Below are 18,004 nucleotides of genomic sequence, written 5' to 3' on the forward strand. Positions count from 1 at the left end.
ACACTAATCTCATGGAAAACCTTTGACCGAAGACAATAACATTTATTTCTCCAATAATGATATTTGAGTATCTCCAGCATTTTCACTTTTGAATTTCATATTTCCAATATCAACAAATCACAGCTCTTGGAGCAGAAGTACAGAATGTTTACAGACAGGAAGAATACGACTTGAAACCTGGCAGTATAGTTCAAATCTTTCCAGCTGTTTTTCGCACTCTTTAGCTGGTGGTTTTCAACTGGTGGTGTAGTGTAACTGTGGTCACTGAGTGACACAAGAATAATGATTCCCAGTGTGGGTTTTGTGCATCCTCAGCCCCATGCTGTTGCACTCAGAATGGTGAGCTTGGTGAGATTAAGTTAGGAACAAAAGTCTTGTAACATTCCTTTAATTTGCCGATGAACTGAACAGATTTTGTAGTGAGATGTATAATGCTTCAGCTTTGCTCAGAACCTTGTCACCTTGCAGTGCTTCTACAATGAAGTGCATACAGATTACAACTGCAGTTTTTTTAAGCTCTTTTCTGAGTTTAGAGCAGTAAAGGGTCATTTGAAAATAATTCAGAAGACATATGAAGAGAATTAATTTATTGCTGGCAAGAAGAAAAAATAAGGATTGCATTATTAGATTATCGCTTTGAATTCAGTACAACTTAAAGTCCATAGACTCAATGAAGGACTTTTGAAGTGTAGCCACTATGAAGGCCAAGATGTACTGTTATCACTGATAGATGGCTTCTTAATGCATTCAGTCAGGCACTAATAAGATCCAGGCTAATGATAGCCTTTTTGTCCACCGCTTAGTTATTTTCGTCAGCAGCTGTATATATAAAGGCACTTGAAGATCCAGGGCCAGCTATGGAAAGTTAAGGATGCCTGAGTGTAACATCCTGGCCCAAGACTCTGCTTTGCACAGTTCTTTCGCGCGTCATTAGCAAATACTTCACATTTTGATTTAATGTTATGTATATATTAAAATAAAACAAAGTAGTTCTTTGTTATAAGTAATTTTTTTGTGTTGTTTCTTCTTTATATCGAATATCTATGATACTGTTTATTTCTGCATGTAATATGCTGTTATTTCCGTGCAGAAACAGAGTACCAGAGAAGCTGAAGGTCTGAAATAAAAGCTGAAAATATTAGAAAATACTCATTAGGTCAGGCAGCAATCATTAAAGAGCAGTTGTTATTAACTTATATGGATTTGATTACTTTTTACTTTATAGTTTTGATTTAATTCAGATTTAACAGGTGTTTTTATCAGCTATTAAAAATAAGCAAACAGTTTTAGGATGTCTTTTTCTGTAATAACTGGTAACTAAATTGCTAATAGCAATAAATGGCATCATCATGTTCAAAGTCGCTCACTGGCAGCCACGTTTTATTAATCTGAGTTCCTGTCATCTACCTTCGCCACTCCCAACCGAGTTTCTCAATCATGCTCAATATTCTTTTCGGGTAATTGGACAGTAATCTGTGTAGTTATGTGGATTACTGATGGAATGTAGGTTATATGTTAAAACGTGCAGTTTTAAAGTGCATGGTTGGGATTAAAGAATGCTTAAAATGCAAATATTTATTTTTGTAAAATGACATGACAAAACAAGTAACTATCAATTTAATTGCAAACATAAACAAAATTAAGCTTTGTGTATATTCAAACAGACCTTATACTATAATGACACATTGCAAAGGTGGTAATTAGGTTTGGGAGCTATTATCAAGATATACATTTAAAATGGGAATAGTGAATGATTTGAAAACAATGAAAAGAATGACGTCCGTGCAGTTATGTTTGCCTGAAAACCACAGGCTTGATTTTCCATGTGCAAAATCACGGGGATAACCTAAGGGGGTAAAGTCTTACTATAGCAAACACTCCCTATAAATGGCACACTTACTTCCTGTAATAATTTATTGATAACAACCCTGGTGTTACAAAGTAGCTTGTGCCACTCTTCATCAGAATATTCAGAGGTAGATCAAACACGAGGATAGTAGGAGAAATGGAGCACAAATGCCTTTGTAGATTTAAGGAACAATTTAAATAGAATGTCTTAATACTGTTCTGTGCACTTATGTGTTGATCTACATTAAACCAGTTATTCCCCTATTCATTTTAAATCTCTTCAATATAAATCTTTCTATGTGGCTCTGTAATGGGACGTGGAACCTGGTCATTTATGAAGTATCACACATCAAAGTTGCTGGTGAACGCAGCAGGCCAGGCAGCATCTTTAGGAAGAGATACAGTCGACGTTTCGGGCAGAGACCAGGGTCCTGACGAAGGGTCTCAGCCTGAAACGTCGACTGCACCTCTTCCTAGAGATGCTGCCTGGCCTGCTGCGTTCACCAGCAACTTTGATGTGTGTTGCTTGAATTTCCAGCATCTGCAGAATTCCTGTTGTTTGCATTTATGAAGTATTTTGTCTTTTCTCGCGAATTTAAACATAACCATTCTCTGAATGTTTGGAAAGAGTGGGAGGTCTAAGTAATGTCTTTATTGGTAATAATCGACCTTAATTATAATCAGTGTACCTCATGTCACTTTTTACGAACTCGGCCGGCGGGCCGAATAATGAGGACAATTAACTCGATCTTTTTCACAAGGAAACGTCAGTTGGCGCCTCTTAATTGCACTTACAGGAACGAGATCCATTATTGGTTTCTTTCTTTGTTAACACATTAAACATGTTGTAATACTTTTACAGGCCGTTGTTACTGGAAATTTATGATATTTTTCAAAGGTAAGGGAGGTCTGCTGGACGAGAGATCTAAACAACATGCTGGTTAAAGATCAAAATGCATGCAATATATTTTAAAACCAGCCCAGTTAGACTCCGGCCCTTGGAATCTGCAGAGACTCAGCGCAAAGGAAACCACGATCGCTTCAACAATTTAATGCAAGGGATTATATTACAGTATCCGTACATAATCTTTGATTGGAATTAATTATTTCTGGAATTTGCCTTCAAGAGCTGCTCTTTTTCAGCAAGTTTTATATAAGACAATTTCTGGGATAAAAGTTTTATTCATGAGCCTCCCCGGGAAGTGGTTAATAACCCACGTGAAAATTAACACTTTTTCTTGAAGCCACTGAGATATTGGATTTATTTTTTAAAAATGTAAAGTACACTTTTGCCTCCAAGTGGATGCGAGTTTAATAAACTATTCAACGGTTTTCTGGGCGCAAGCTGGATTTTATTCGCTACTTTGTGGTTTAAAATAGATTCATAAAGTTAAGAGCAGACAGTTCGGCACTCTGGGCTATTTGCTGGTCTAATTTGTTCCCTTCCAAGTCTGCCAGAAGTTCAGAGTGGTGGCCCCGGACTCTTCTTTGTTAGCGGTAATTGAAACCATCGTGCTTTTACTCTTTCTCTCCGCAAAGCCAGGAGAGCAAAGGAAATAAATGGGGGGAATTCGATCCCTCAGTCGGAACCTCTTGCAAAAAAATATATGAAGGCATTTTTTTTCCTCTCTCGTGATCTTTCCCAGTGATACAAAGGTCCTGTTCCCTCTCGTTTCCGGATGATGCACTTCTGATCTGACATCAGAAAAACGAAGCTTTATTTTAAAGGGGCAAGGCGGCTGTGTAATTTCACCGATTTAAAAAAAATCCTGACCGGCATTTCTCCAAACGAAATAACCATGTTTAGTCTATTAGTTGCCAACCTTGTTAAAAAATACTTTTGCCGCAAAGCCAGTGCATACAGAATGTTGTTACAGCGTTTTTGAGACTCGGGGGAAAATATTTATGCAGCGCATTTCGCAGCCTTGCCATACTTTGAACTGCCTAACAGCCAATGAAGTCAACTGGCTTGTGGGCAGTGCGTGGAACACAAATATATTAGTTTGAATTAATTAATGATATAGTTATTGGTAGTAAAGTACTGGCCACACCAAAAATACAATACGAGCTTGTATATCAAACTTTTTTTTCTGGCGGCCCAATCGAATTGAGAGAGGAGGCTCCACGTAAGTAGTGGTGAATGATTTAAAATAGCGTTTGCGGGCTTTCTGCTTTTTCTGGCGGCCTAAAGTTATCGCAATTTATTAGCAAGGGAAAATAAAAATAAGGTAGGGACAAGCAGAGCGGCCGTTGTTGGGCTGGACCAGAGTAAGAGTGGAAAGGCTTTGGCCGAGGTAAGTTTATTCCTCATTCATGGCCTGTTAGTGCAGTAAGTGACTCCAGGGGCCGTGGTGTGGGATGTGGGAATGATGGGAGACCTCCAGTCTCCCGGATAACTACATCTGCACCAGGTGCACCGAGCTGCAGCTCCTCAGAGAACTGTTAAGGAAATGAAACTGCAGCTGGATAACCTTTGGCTCATATGGGAAAATGAGGAGGTGAAAGATAGGAGCTACAGGGTTGTAGGAGGAGAGAGAAAAGAAATGGGCAGACAGTGCTGACAGTGACCCCTGTGGCCGTTCCCCTATAAGTACTGTATACCGCTTTGGATATTGTTGGGGGGCAGGGGGAGGAGCAGCCTACCACGAAGAAGCCCTCAGGGTCTTTTTACCCTTGCAGTTTCTTAACTCTACCACAAGGACTCTACGTCCTCCAGTCCTCTTTCTAATGATTTGATTTTGTATTTTACCAACAGAGCCACCCTATCCCCTCAGCCTACCTGCCTGTCCTTTCAATACAATGTGTATCCTTGGATGTTAAGCTCCCAACTATGATCTTCTTCCAGCCAAGCCTCAGTGATGCACACAATGTCATGCCTACCAATCTCTAAATGTGCGACAAGATCATCTACCTTATTCCGTATACTGTGTGCATTCAAATATAACACCTTCAGTCCTGTATTTGTCACCCTTTTCAATTTTGCCCCCATGTTACATTTCAACTCATCCCACTGACTGCAATTTTGCCCCATATTCTGCCTGTCCTTCCTGACAGTTTCACTGCACACTGCATCTACTTGTATACCAACTGCCCCATCCTTAGCCCTAACATTCTGGTTCCCATCTCCTTGTCAAATCAGTTAAAACCTTCCCTAACAGCTCCAGCAAACCTGCTTATAAGGATATTGGTTCCCCTTGAGTTCAGGTGTATCCCGTCCCTTTTGTACAGGCCATACCTTCTCCAAAAGAGAACCCAATGATTCAGAAATCTGAACTCCTGCCCCATGCCACCTGCACCAGCTCCTCAGCCACGTATTCACCTGTCAAATCATCCTATTCTTACCTTCATTGGCACGTGGCACAGGTAGCAATCCAGAGGTTACTCCCCTGTAGGTCCTGCTTTTCAGCTCTCTACCTATCTCCTTAAATTCTTTCTTCATGGCCTCCTCCCTTTTCCTATGTATGTCATTAGTGCCAATATGTACCAATATTTTGGGCTGCTTACCCTCCCCTTTTAGTATGCCGTGGACTTGATACGTGGTGTCCCTGACCCCGGTATCTTGTAAGCAGCAAATCATAAGGTGTTCCTTTCACTTCCACAGAATCTCCTATCTACTTCTCTAACTATGGAATCCTCTATCACTACTGTAGTCCTGTCCTCCTCCCTTCCCTTCAGAGCCACAGAGCCAGACTCAGTGCCCGAGACCCTCTCCCTGCAGCTGTGGGTGGGAAGTTGGAAGATTGAGAAGTTCTTACAACCCAATGGAAGGCAGCTAAAAAAAACATAAGGAGGGAAAAGATTAGATGGGATGGTAAGCAAGCCAATAATATCAAAGAGGATATCGGAGAGTATATCGAGAGTAGATATTGGACTGCGGATGAATTGAATAAGTATTTTGCATCAGTCTTTTCTGTGGATAACACTATCAGAATTTACATATTATTTAATTATTTGTGGTTTTATATTACTATATTTATACTCTATTCTTGGTTGGTGTAACAAAACCCAATTTCCCTCGGGATCAATAAAGTATGACTATGACTATGAATGCTGGAAGTTCGAGACTGTCAAGGGGCAGAGGTTGCTATTTACAGGGAGAAGGTGCTTGGGAAACTGAAAGGCCTGAAGGTAAACAAGTTAACTGGACCAGATGGACTACACCACAGGGTTCTGAAAGAGGTGTCTGAAGATATTGTGCAAGCATTAGTGATGATCTTTCAAGAATCACTAGATTCTGGAATTGTTCCTGAAGACTAGAAAATTGCAAATACCACTCCACTCTTTCATAATGGAGGAAGATAAAAGAAAGGAACTTGTAGACCAGCTAGCCTGACCTCAGTGGTTGTGAAGATGTTGGAGTCAATCGTTAAGGATGAAGTCTCAGGATGCTTGGAGGCACATGGTCTTCTTCAGGGAAGATCTTGCCTGACAAATCTGTAGGAATTCTTTGAAGAAATAACAAGCAGGATAGACAAAGGAGAATCAGTGGATGTTATGTATTTGGATTTTCAGAAGGTTTTTGACAAGATGCCACACATGAGACTGCTTAACAAGATAAAAAGAGCCCATGGTATTACAGTAAAGATGCTGGCAGAGATAGAGCATTGGCTAGTTGGCAGGAGGCAAAGAGTGGGAATAAAGGGAGCCTTTTCTCACCGGCTGCCAGTGATTAGTGGTGTTCCACACGGGTTGATGTTTGGACCACTTCTTTTTATGTTATATGCCAATGATTTGGAAGATGGAATTGATGGCTTTGTTGCAAAGTTTGCAGACGATATGAAGACAGGTGAAGGGGCAGGTAGTTTTGAGCAGTGGTCCCCAACCTCCGGGCTGCGGACCGATTCCGGGCCACGAAGAATGCAGTGGTGCAGCGGTAGTCGGGACGTACCCAGCACATCTTTAAGAAAAAAGCCAAAATAAACAAGCTAATTAATTAGGTGTCGCCCGGCATGTAAATGTCGGCCCAGATCAGAGGCGATTGCCGATTGCGTTGCCTCTGATCTGGCCGACATTTACATGCCGGGCGGCACCTAATTAATTAGCTTGTTTATTTCGGCTTTTTTCTTAAAGATGTGCTGGGTACGTCCCGACTACCGCTGCACCACTGCATTCTTCGGGGCCCGGTATCGGTCCGCAGCCCGGAGGTTGGGGACCACTGGTTTTGAGGAAGTAGAGAGGCTACAGAAGGAATTAGACAGATTAGGAGAATGGACAAAGAAGTGGCAGATAGAAAAAAGTGTCGGGAAGTATATGGTCATGCACTTCGGTAGAAGAAGTGTAGACTATTTTCTTGTTTTCTAGTTCAGTTTTGGGTCCATTATCTAAGAAAGGATATGCTGACATTGGAGAGGGTTCAGTGGAAGTTCATGAGAATGATTCTGTGAAGGAAAGGGTTATTGTATGAGGAGTGTTTGATGGTTCTCACTGGAATTTAGAAGAATGGTGGGGGTAGGGGGGGAATCTCATTGAAACCTACCAAATATTGAAAGGCCTAGCTAGAGTGGACATGGAGTGGATTATTCATGTAGTGTGGGGAGACTAGGACCAGAGGGCCCAGCCTCAGAATAGAGAAACATCCATTTAGAGCAAAGATGAGGAGAAATTTCTTTCACCAGAGGGTGGTGAATCTGTGGAATTTGTTGCCACAGGCATCTCTGGAAGCCAGGTCATTGCGTTTATTTAAGATGGAGGTTGACAGGTTCTTGATTATTCAGGGCAATGTAAGGTTACGGGGTGAAAGCAGGAGAATGGGGTGAGAGGGAAATTGGATCAGCTGTGATGAAATGGTGGAGCAGACTCCATGGGCCAAATGGCCTAATTCTGCTTCTATCTCTTATAGTCTTATGATTTTACTGAAATGGTAGATTTATTCCCTCATACCTACTTTAACTTCCTGTCTGAAATGTTGAAAACATTAGCAATGTAATGCAACACACACAAAATGCTGGAGGAACTCAGCACGTCGGACAACATCTGTGGAGGGAACTAAACAGTTTACATTTCAGGCGAAGACCCCCTCTTTCCCTCCACTGTGCTGAACGTTTATCAGCACCTTTCAGTGTAATGTTGCTAGCCTTGCTCTGACATTAACTTTGGCCTGAAGAAGTGTGTACACTACAGTTGAGGATGAAATCAACTTTCTGGCATTCAAATAGCCAATGCTGTTAAGTTTATTTTAAATACACATTTTTTGGGAGTTCCGTTAAATGGTCTAGTGAGTGTATCAACATTTCAACAAGTTGGTCTTTGACTGGTTACCTAGATTTAACTTGGTAATTTGGTGCCTGAGGCACACAGAACAGTTTATTGTTAATGCAAAGTCAAAACTACTTCACTTTGATGTAAACTGAGTTGTGTAACTGGTCTGTAACAATAGCACTGGTATTTGTGGAATGGAAGGTGAATTGAAGCAATGGACTGTTTGCTCACAGAGTTCCCAAAATCTGAAAGTAAGGTCTTGTTTGCAATGTCTGCTATTAGGCTTTTGGAGTCTTGTTGAAGAGCCTTGAAATACCCAAATAATCTTCCCTCTCAAACTGTCTATTTATATCTCTGATTAAAACTATTGCATTGCTTGTAAAGAATCGATAACGCAAGAGTTCCATTTAGTTTCATAAATAGTTTCAGTCCAGACGAAGGATCTCAGCCAGCAATGTCGGCTGCCTAGCTCGCATTGGCTCTTCCAGGTGTGTGCATTTTGCTCTAGCTTCCAACGTCTGCAGACTCTTGTGCTTCGAATTTTATTTATGCATAGTCTTTCATAACTGTTGTGTGTTTATGGAGTTTCACAATTAATAAAATACCTTTAAAGCATAGTCACTTGTAGCAAGCTAATAAATCAACTTTGGAAATAAAGATACTGTGCCTGCAGCAAGCTCCAGCAACCATTAACAGGAAAGTAACTCGATTAGCTGTTTTTTTTAGGTTCAGGTCAGGTGCTAAATGTTGATCAAAATGCCAGAGGAAAAAAAATCCCTGTTCATATTTTTGAACAGTGTCATATATTTTATTTCCCAAATTCCTCATTTTCTTACAACGCAGTAGACAACTATCTGTCCTATCAAGTTTACACTGAATTTCAAAACAATCCCATTCTACCATTTATTTCCTTATAATCTACTCTCTTTCACATGTCCATCAATTTTCCTGTCACCCTTCCACACCAGGGATAACTTCCAGTAAACACTCTCTGGTGTGTTGCCGGCAGCTGATGTACTCGGGGAAACCCGCATGTGGAGAGTGAGTAAACTCCACGCAGACAGCATCAGGGTCATGATTGAAACTAGATCATGGAGATTTGAGACTGTGGTACTGCCTGCTGCATCACTTTACCTGCTTTTTACATCTGACAAAACTAAATGGTGCTCAGTTTATTACTGCATTTGCTACCCACAGTGCAGCCCTTTCTGAATATTCCCTCTCATGGGCGTAAAGGCTGGAAACACCTGATTCCAAGGTGAATTGCCACCACCATGTTATAAACTGATGTTATTTTAGACTCTCACACATTGGAATGGAGAATTATATTTGCACATTGCGAATAATTTTCCAAATTGGTGCTTCAAATACTTCTTGAGAATTTGGGCTTGTAGAACACCAGGGCCTCCACCTCATCCACTAGGGATGAATGGAGAACTCTGCACTGCAGCAAAAATAAATGCTCTATTCAAAGTGCTGTAAACACTCAGCTGCAAAAGTTACATAACTGGGCAACAGTTTTTGACAAATACAGTAGAAACAAAAAGGAGCTTATATAATCTCCTTCTGTGACTTCAAGGATGGATGACCATTTCCAAGTTGCCAGGACCCCACTGGTTTTGTGAGGCTGAGTCTAGGCAGTGTGAAATTGGATCATGGGGCAAAATAGACTAACTTAATCTTTGTACCAACATTCACCCGTGCAGAATTTCTGCAGGTTCCTCACAGTATTTGGAGCCTTCCTAATCATCACTGTAAAGTAAACAGTATATAACATTTTGCAAGTACTGTGTAAGTAATGTAGAGAACTTCAAATCTTTAATTTGAATAAAGGTTTCAGACAAGTGAGTTTGTTCTATGCTGTAGTCGCTTTAAACAAACAATAGCTATAAAATTTGAGAAAGTTTGTATCATTGCATGTTGAATTTGGAGACTCTGCCTGAGCAATTTAATTCCTTGGAGTTCAGTCTTAAAGACCTTGATGAGAGTCATAAACAGACCCCCAAATATTAGTAAGGATGTGGTCTACAAATTACAATGGGAGGTGGAAAATGCATGCCAAAAGGGCAATGTTACAATGGTCATGGGGGATTTCAATATGCAGATAGATTGGGAAAATCAGGTTTGTGTTGAATTTCAAGAGAGGGATTTTCAGAGCAGCTCATGGCTGAGTCCACTAAGGGACCAGCTATTCTGGATTGGGTGTTAGGCAATGAACTGGAATTGATTAGACAGTTTAAGGTAAAAAGAACCCTCAGGGCAAATGATCATAATATGATAGAATTCACCCTGCAATTTGAGAAGGGGAAGTCAAAGCCAGATGTATCAGTATTACAGTGGAATAAAGGGAATTACAGAGGCGTGAATGAGGAGTTGGCCAGAATTGATTGGAAAAAAAACACTAGCAGGAATGCTGGCAGAGCAGCAATGGCTGGAATTTCTGGAAGCAATTTGGAAGGCGCAGGATATATACATCCCAAAGAGGAAGAAGTTTTCTGAAGGCAAAATGACACAACCATGGCTGACAAGAGAAGTCAAAGCCAACATAAAAACCAAAGAGAGGGCATATAATAGAGCAAAAATTAGTGGTAAGTTAGAGGATTGGGAAGCTTTTAAAAACCAACAGAAGGCTACTAAAAAAGTAATTATGAAGAAAAAGATGGAATACAAAAGTAAGCTAGTCAATAATATTAAAGAGGATACAAAAAGTTTATTCAGATACATAAAGTGTAAAAGTGAGGTGAGAGTGGATAACATACCGCTGGAAAACAATGGTGGAGAGGTAGTAATGGGGGACAAGGAAATGGCAGATGAACTGATTAAGTATCTTGCATCAGTCTTCACTGCGGAAGACTAAAGCAGTATGGTGGAAGTTCCAGGTGTCAGGGTCATGAAGTGTGTGAAACCATGACTAGAGAGAAGGTTCTTGGGTAACTGAAAGAAATGAAGGTAGATAAGTCACCTGGACCAGATGGTGTACACTCCAGAGTTCTGAAAGAGGTGGCTGAAGAGATTGTGGAGGCATTAGTAATAACCTTTCAAGAATTAGTAGGTTCTAGCATGGTTCTGAAAAAATGGGAAGTTGCAAATGTTACTCCATTCTTCAAGAAGGGAGAGACAGAAAAAAACAAGTTATAAGCCAGTTAGTCTGTCCTCAGTGGTTGGGAATGTTGTTTTTGGGTTCTTTGGAGACACATGATAAGATAGGCTGTAGTTAGCATGGTTTACTCAAGTGAAGATCTGGCCTGACAAATCCGTTGGAATTCTTTGAGGAAATAACAAGCAGGATAGACAAAGGAGAATCAGTTGATGTTGTGTATTTGGATTTTCAGAGGCCTTTGACAAGGTGCCACACATGAGGCTGCTTAACAAGTTAGGAGCCCAGAGTATTACAGGAAAGATTCTAGCATGGATAAAGCAGTGGCTGATTGGCAGGAGGCAAAGACTGGGAATATAGGGAGCCTTTTCTGGCTGGCTGCTGGTGTCTAATGGTGCTCCACAGGGGTCTGTGTTGGGACCAATTCTTTTTATGTTATATGTCAATGATTTGGATGATGGAATTGATGGCTTTATTGCAAAGTTTGCAGATGATATGAAGATAGGTGGGGTGGCTGGTAGTTTCGAAGAAGTAGAGAGGCTGCAGAAGGACTACGGGCAAAGAGATGGCAGATGAAATACGGTGTCAGGAAGTGTATGGTCATGCACTTTGGTAGAAGAAATGAAAGGGTTGACAATTTTCTAAATGCAGAGTAAATTCAAAATCTAAGTTGCAAAGGGACTTGGGAGTCCTTGTCCGGGATTCTCTAAAGGTAAATTTGCAGGTTGAGTTGGTGTTGAGGAAGGCAAATGCAATGTTAGCATTCATTTCAAGAAGACTGGAATATAAAAGCAAGGATGTAATGTTGAGGCTCTATAACACTCCAAGGCCTCTTTTGGAGTGTTGTGAGCAGGTTTGGGCCCCCTATCTTAGAAAGGATGTACTGAAACTGGCGAGGGTTCAAAGGAGTTTCATGAATATGATTCTAGGATTGAAAGACTTGTCATATGAAGAGCCTGTATTCACTCAAATTCAGAAGAAGGAGGGGTGATCTCATTGAAATCTATTGTATAGTGAAAGGTCTTGACAGAGTGGATGTAGAGAGGATGTTTTCTATGGTGGGAGAGTCTAAGACCAGAGGGCACAGCCTCTGAATAGAGGGGCATCCCTTTAGAACAAAAATGAGGAAGAATTTTTTTAACCAGGGAGTGGTAAATCTGTGGAATTCTTTGCCACAGGCAGCTGTGGAGGCCAAATCATTGGGTATATTTAAGGCAGAGGTTGATAGATTCTTGATTGGTCAGAAAGTGAAGGGATACAGGGAGAAGGCAGGAGATTGGGGCTGAGGAAAATGGATCAGTCATGATGAAATGGCAGCGTAGACTCGATAGGCCAAATGGCATAATTTTACTCTTGTATTTTATGGTCTTAAAAAGAACACCATTCATCGAGAATGCATAGGGCTATTGCTCAAGAGGAGACACTGTAGCACACCAAAGGCTCTAATTACATGAATAAAGGCCCAGTTGAAAGCAGCTGATTATGAAATAAATATTTTGTTAAATATGTATGTTGTGCATAACTCTGCATTGTATAAATAAGGCACATGTCATGGAGCAGGTGGTTAATACAAAATAAACCACTCACCACTCATGTTCCAGCTGCCATGCTCACTGATACTTACCTTGCTTGTATGTTCTGAGATTGGTGCCATTTAACTGAATAGAAAATGTGCAAGGTTCAAAGTAAATTTATTATCAAAGTACATATTTGTCACAATATACAACCCTGAGGTTCATTGTCTTGTGGGAATACTCAATAAATCCAATAACCTTAAAAGAATCAATGAAATGATGACAGCGAGGAATTTAAAGTTGCTGAACCTCTCCACCTCTGATCCTCTGATGAGGACTGGCTCATGGGCCTCCAGTTCTCTCTTCCTGAAGTCAATAATCAGCTCCTTGGTCTTGCTGACATTGAGTGAGAGGTTGTTGTTATGGCACCACTCAGCTTGATTTACAATGTCCCTCCTACATGCTGATCTATCACCACCTTTGATTCAGCCAATGGCAATGGTGTCATCTACCAACTTAAATATGACATTGGAGCCATGCTTAGCCACACAGTCATAAGCATAAAGTGAGTAGAGCAGGGGCTAAGCACACAGCCTTGTGGTGCACCTGTGCTGATGGAGATTGTGGAGGGGATGTTGTTGCCAATCGGAACTGACTGGAGTAAGCAAGTGAGGAATTCGAGTATCCAATTGTACAAGGAGGTATTGAGGCCAAGGTTTTGAAGCTTATTGTTTAGTTTTCAGGGGATGATAGGTACAAATGCCGAGTAGGAGTTGATAAAGAACATCCTGATGCATGCATCTTTGCTGTCCAGATGTTCCGGATGTGACCCACTTAAGGGTCTGTGATGGTTATAAACACGAGAGTCATAGAGAAGTACAGCACAGAAACAGGCCATGCCAAAACCATTTAAGCTGCCTACTTCCAATGACCTGCACCTGGACCATAGCCCTCCATATCCTTACTATCCGTGCACCTATCCAGACTTCTGGATAGATTCTGCTGGAAATCCAGAGAAACACACACAAACTGCTGGAGGAACTCAGCAGGTCATGTAGAGAAATAAACAGTTGATGTTTTAGGTCGAGACCCTTTATAGGATGGATTATTTTTCTCCATAGATGCTGCCTGACCTGCTGCATTCCTCCAGCATTTTGTGTGTGTTTGTGTGTCCGTGCTGGCACACTCTTGACTGTCCATGATGAAGGGGTAAGTCAATGTGCCCAGAAGTGAACAATGTATTTCAGCCAGGACCAGAATGCTGTTTTCTATGGGCTTGCATTTATATTGTTTTCTCCTTTCAATGAACAAATCCCCTCTCCTCTATTCTCCACTCTGACCTTTCACTTCTTCTCACCTGCCTACTAAATAAATATTTTTCTTGAAGTTATATTTCTTTAAAGCTGGTTAACTGGGGTGGAAAATGTTATATTAATTTCTTGTTCAGCTTTTAAGATGGATATTACCTGTGGCACATTGTGTGGCTTGTTATTTGCTGATAAATTAAACAAGTTTCCTGGTTTGAATTTAATTGATTTAAGGCAGGCAAATTTGAGGCACTTTACTAGGAAATGTTAATGATAAGGTTGCTTACAAATCTTAAATTTTTCTCATCATTTTTGGTCCAGAACTTCAGAAATTGGCATTAGTGAAAAGATAGAGGAATATAGGAATAAAGAAACTGAAATTTAAAAGAAAGTCAATTGTTAAGGAACAAGCATGAGAAACTCTGCAGATGCTGGAAATCACCCACAAAATGCTGAAGGCAGCTCATCAGCTCAAGCAACATCTATGGGAAAGAATAAACAGTCGACAAATTGGGCAGAGATCCTACTTCAGGACTGGGAAGGAAGACACATAGAAACATAGACACATAGAAAACCTACAGCACAATACAGGCCCTTCAGCCCACAAAGCTACAGTATGCCGGACATGTCCCTACCTTAGAACTACCCAGGCTTACCCATAGCCCTCTATTTTTCTAAGCTCCATGTAGCCATCCAGGGGTCTCTTAAAAGACCCTATCGTTTCCGCCTCCACCACCAACGCCGGCAGCCCATTCCATGCACTCACCACGCTCTGTGTGGAAAAAAAACTTACCCCGACATCTCCTCTTTACCTACTTCCAAGTACCTTAAAACTATGCCCTCTCATGCTAGCCATTTCAGCCCTGGAAAAAAGCCTCTGACTATCCACACGATCAATGCCTCTCATTTAGTGGAAGATGGCAGAATAAAATGGTGGGAGGAGGGGAAGGAGGCTAGCTGGAAGGTGATAGGTGAAGCCAGGTGGGTTGGAAAGGTCAAGGACTGGAGAGGAAGGAATCTGATAGGTGAAGAGAGTGGACCATGGGAGAAAGGGAAGGAAGAGGGGACCCAGGAGGAAGTAGTAGGTAGCTGAGAAGAAATGAAAGGTCAGAGTGGAGAATAGAGGAAGCGGGGGGATTGTTCACTGGAAGGGAAATCAATATAAATGCCATCGGGTTGGAGGGTGACGGGGTGGATAAAGTTATACAGCACGTCATAGCTACACATAAAATAACATGGAAACAAGCCTTTCAGCCCCGCTCATAGATACTGACCTCAGTTCATCATATTTTAAAAATGGATATAGGCAAACGACGGGCAACTATAGGCCAGTTAGCTTAACATCTGTGGTCGGGAAAATGCTTGAAGCTGTCATTAAGGAAGAAATAGCGAAACATTTAGAAAGGAGTGGTTCCATTAGACAGACGCAGCATGGATTCAGAAAGGGCATGTCCTGTTTGACAAACTTACTGGAATTCTTTGAGGACATAATGAGTGCAGTGGATAGAGGGGAACAGGTGGATGTCGTATACTTGGATTTCCAGAAGGCATTTGATAAGGTGCCGTACAAGAGACTTATAAATATGATACGGATGCATGGAGTCGGAGGAAGTGTATTGGCATGGATAGTGGATTGGTTAACCAATAGAAGGCAGAGAGTTGGTATAAATGGGTGTTTCTTCAGTTGGCAGTCAGTGGTGAGTGGGGTGCCGCAGGGGTCGGTGCTGGGCCCGCAGCTGTTTACCATTTACATTGATGATTTGGAAGAGGGGACTGAGTGTAGTGTAGCAAAATTTGCTGATGACATTAAACTGAGTGGAAAAGCAAATTGTACAGAGGATGTGGAGAGTCTGCAGAGGGATATAGATAGGTTAAGTGAGTGGGCCAAGGTCTGGCAGGTGGAATACAACATTGGTAAATGTGAGGTCATCCACTTTGAACGGAATAATAGAAGAGCAGATTATTATTTAAATGGTGAAAGATTGCAGCATGCTGTTGTGCAGAGGGACTTGGGAGTGCTTGTTCATGAATCGCAAAAAGTTGGCTTGCAGGTGTAACAGGTTATTAAGAAGGCAAACAGAATGTTGGCCTTCATTGCTAGAGGGATTGAATTCAAGAGCAGGGAGGTCATGCTGCAACTATACAGGGTACTGGTGAGACCGCACGTGGAGTACTGTGTGCAGTTCTGGTCTCTATACTTGAGGAAGGATATACTGGCTTTGGGGCAGTGCAGAGGAGGTTCACCAGGTTGATTCCAGGGATGAAGGGGTTAACCTATGAGGAGAGATTGAGTCACCTGGGACTATACTCTCTGGAGTTCAGAAGAATGAGAGGGGATCTTATAGAAACATACAAAATTTTGAAGGGGATAGATAAGATAGAAGTAGGAAAGTTGTTTCCATTGGTAGGTGAGACTAGAACTAGGGGACATTGCCTCAAGATTCAGGGGAGAAGATTTAGGAGGGAGATGAGGAGAAACTGTTTTTCCCAGAGAGTGGTGAATCTGTGGAATTCTCTGCCCAGGGAAGCAGTTGAGGCTTCTTCACTAAATATATTTAAGATACAGTTAGATAGGTTTTTACATAGTAGGGGAATTAAGGGTTATGGGGAAAAGGCAGGTAGATGGAGCTGAGTTTACGGACAGATCAGCCATGATCTTATTGAATGGCGGGGCAGGCTCGATGGGCCGGATGGCCGACTCCTGCTCCTGTTTCTTATGTTGTTATGTTTTCATGTTCATTTGCCCACATTTGGTCCATATCACTTCACTCTGAACTTTCCCTCTCCACATACCTGCCCAAATGCCTTTTAAATGGTGTAATTGTACCTGCCTCAACCTCTTCCTTGGGTAGCTCGTTCTGTGTGAAAAGCCTGCCCCTCAGGTCCTATTAAAATTTTCCCCTCTCACCTTAAGCCTTTAAGCTTTTGATCCCCATTCTCCTCAGGAAAAAAAAACTATCCATTTAATCTCCCTCTGGCCCCCACCACAATTTTATCCATCTCTATAAAGTCACCCCTCAGTTTCCTATGCTCTAAGGAATAAAAGTGCGAGCCTGCTCAAGCTCTCACTATAACTCGGACCCTTGAGTCTTAGCAACATTCTTGTAAATATTCTTTGTAATCTTTCCAGTGTAATAGAGTCTTTAAATCAAGGTGAAATCAAGGAAAAGTTATTGAACATAAGGAGAAAGTGTAGGACTGAGTGGAAAATGATTAAGCCTGGGCACAAATGTAGAGGGTATGAATCTCATTGCCCCATCCTTGTACCTGATTCACAAAGGTGGGGGATAATACAGAAACTGAGGTTACAAAGGAGAGTTATGAAATATTGGGTATGATAAATATTGAAAAATGATACATGTGAAGATGCCCTTGATCATTGAATGTAGGCGCACATAAAGTACATGTTCAAATGAACATACAAATTAGGAACACAGGTAGGTCCCTCGGTCCCAATCCTGTTCTACCTCTTGTGCCTGCATCACCATTCAATAAGATCAAGATCTATCTTTGCATAACCTCATTTCTCATTCCTAGCTATTCCAAGCAACCTTTCACCCCCTGATTTATCAAGAACCTATGCTTTAAAAATATTCAAATAATCTGTTTATAACCACCCAGCCCCATCTTTGAGGAAGAGAATTTCAATAACTCTCAGTCTCTTGACATTCAGTCTTATATAAATGACCCCTTATTTTTAAACAGTGACCCCTACTTCTAGATTCTCCCACAAGAGAAAACATTCTCTTCACATCCATTGTGTCAAGACCTCTCTTGATATTACATGCTTCAATCAAGTCCCCTCTCACTCATGCTCTTAAAAGAAACAGGGAAGTAAATTGGTGATGTGTCTTTCGACACCTTCTGATCTTTGGCTATAGACAGACTGGCAGAGAACTGGAGACTGTAATGTTGTACTCTTGGTTTAAAGTGAGAGAGGGTAGATAGTGTAGTTAATCAGTCAGCTCCTAACAATAGTAGTGGGAAAATAATGAGAAAGAGTTCTAAAGAGCAGAATAAATTCTCATTCAGAAAGATGT

The 18,004-nt window shown here is 41.3% G+C and overlaps 1 long non-coding RNA gene across 1 annotated transcript in view; it reads left to right on the forward strand.

Annotated features, from left to right (window-relative positions):
• Nucleotides 1–3,910: 3,910 nt before the first annotated feature.
• The window catches only part of LOC134340357 (uncharacterized), a 110,599-nt gene continuing 96,505 nt past the window's right edge, over nt 3,911–18,004 (forward strand). Inside the window, exon 1 of the long non-coding RNA XR_010016530.1 lies at nt 3,911–3,974. This is a non-coding gene — a long non-coding RNA (uncharacterized LOC134340357). The remainder of the gene's footprint in view (nt 3,975–18,004) is intronic.

Source organism: Mobula hypostoma, chromosome X1, assembly GCF_963921235.1.
Source record: "Mobula hypostoma chromosome X1, sMobHyp1.1, whole genome shotgun sequence".
Taxonomy (NCBI): Eukaryota; Metazoa; Chordata; class Chondrichthyes; order Myliobatiformes; family Myliobatidae; genus Mobula; species Mobula hypostoma.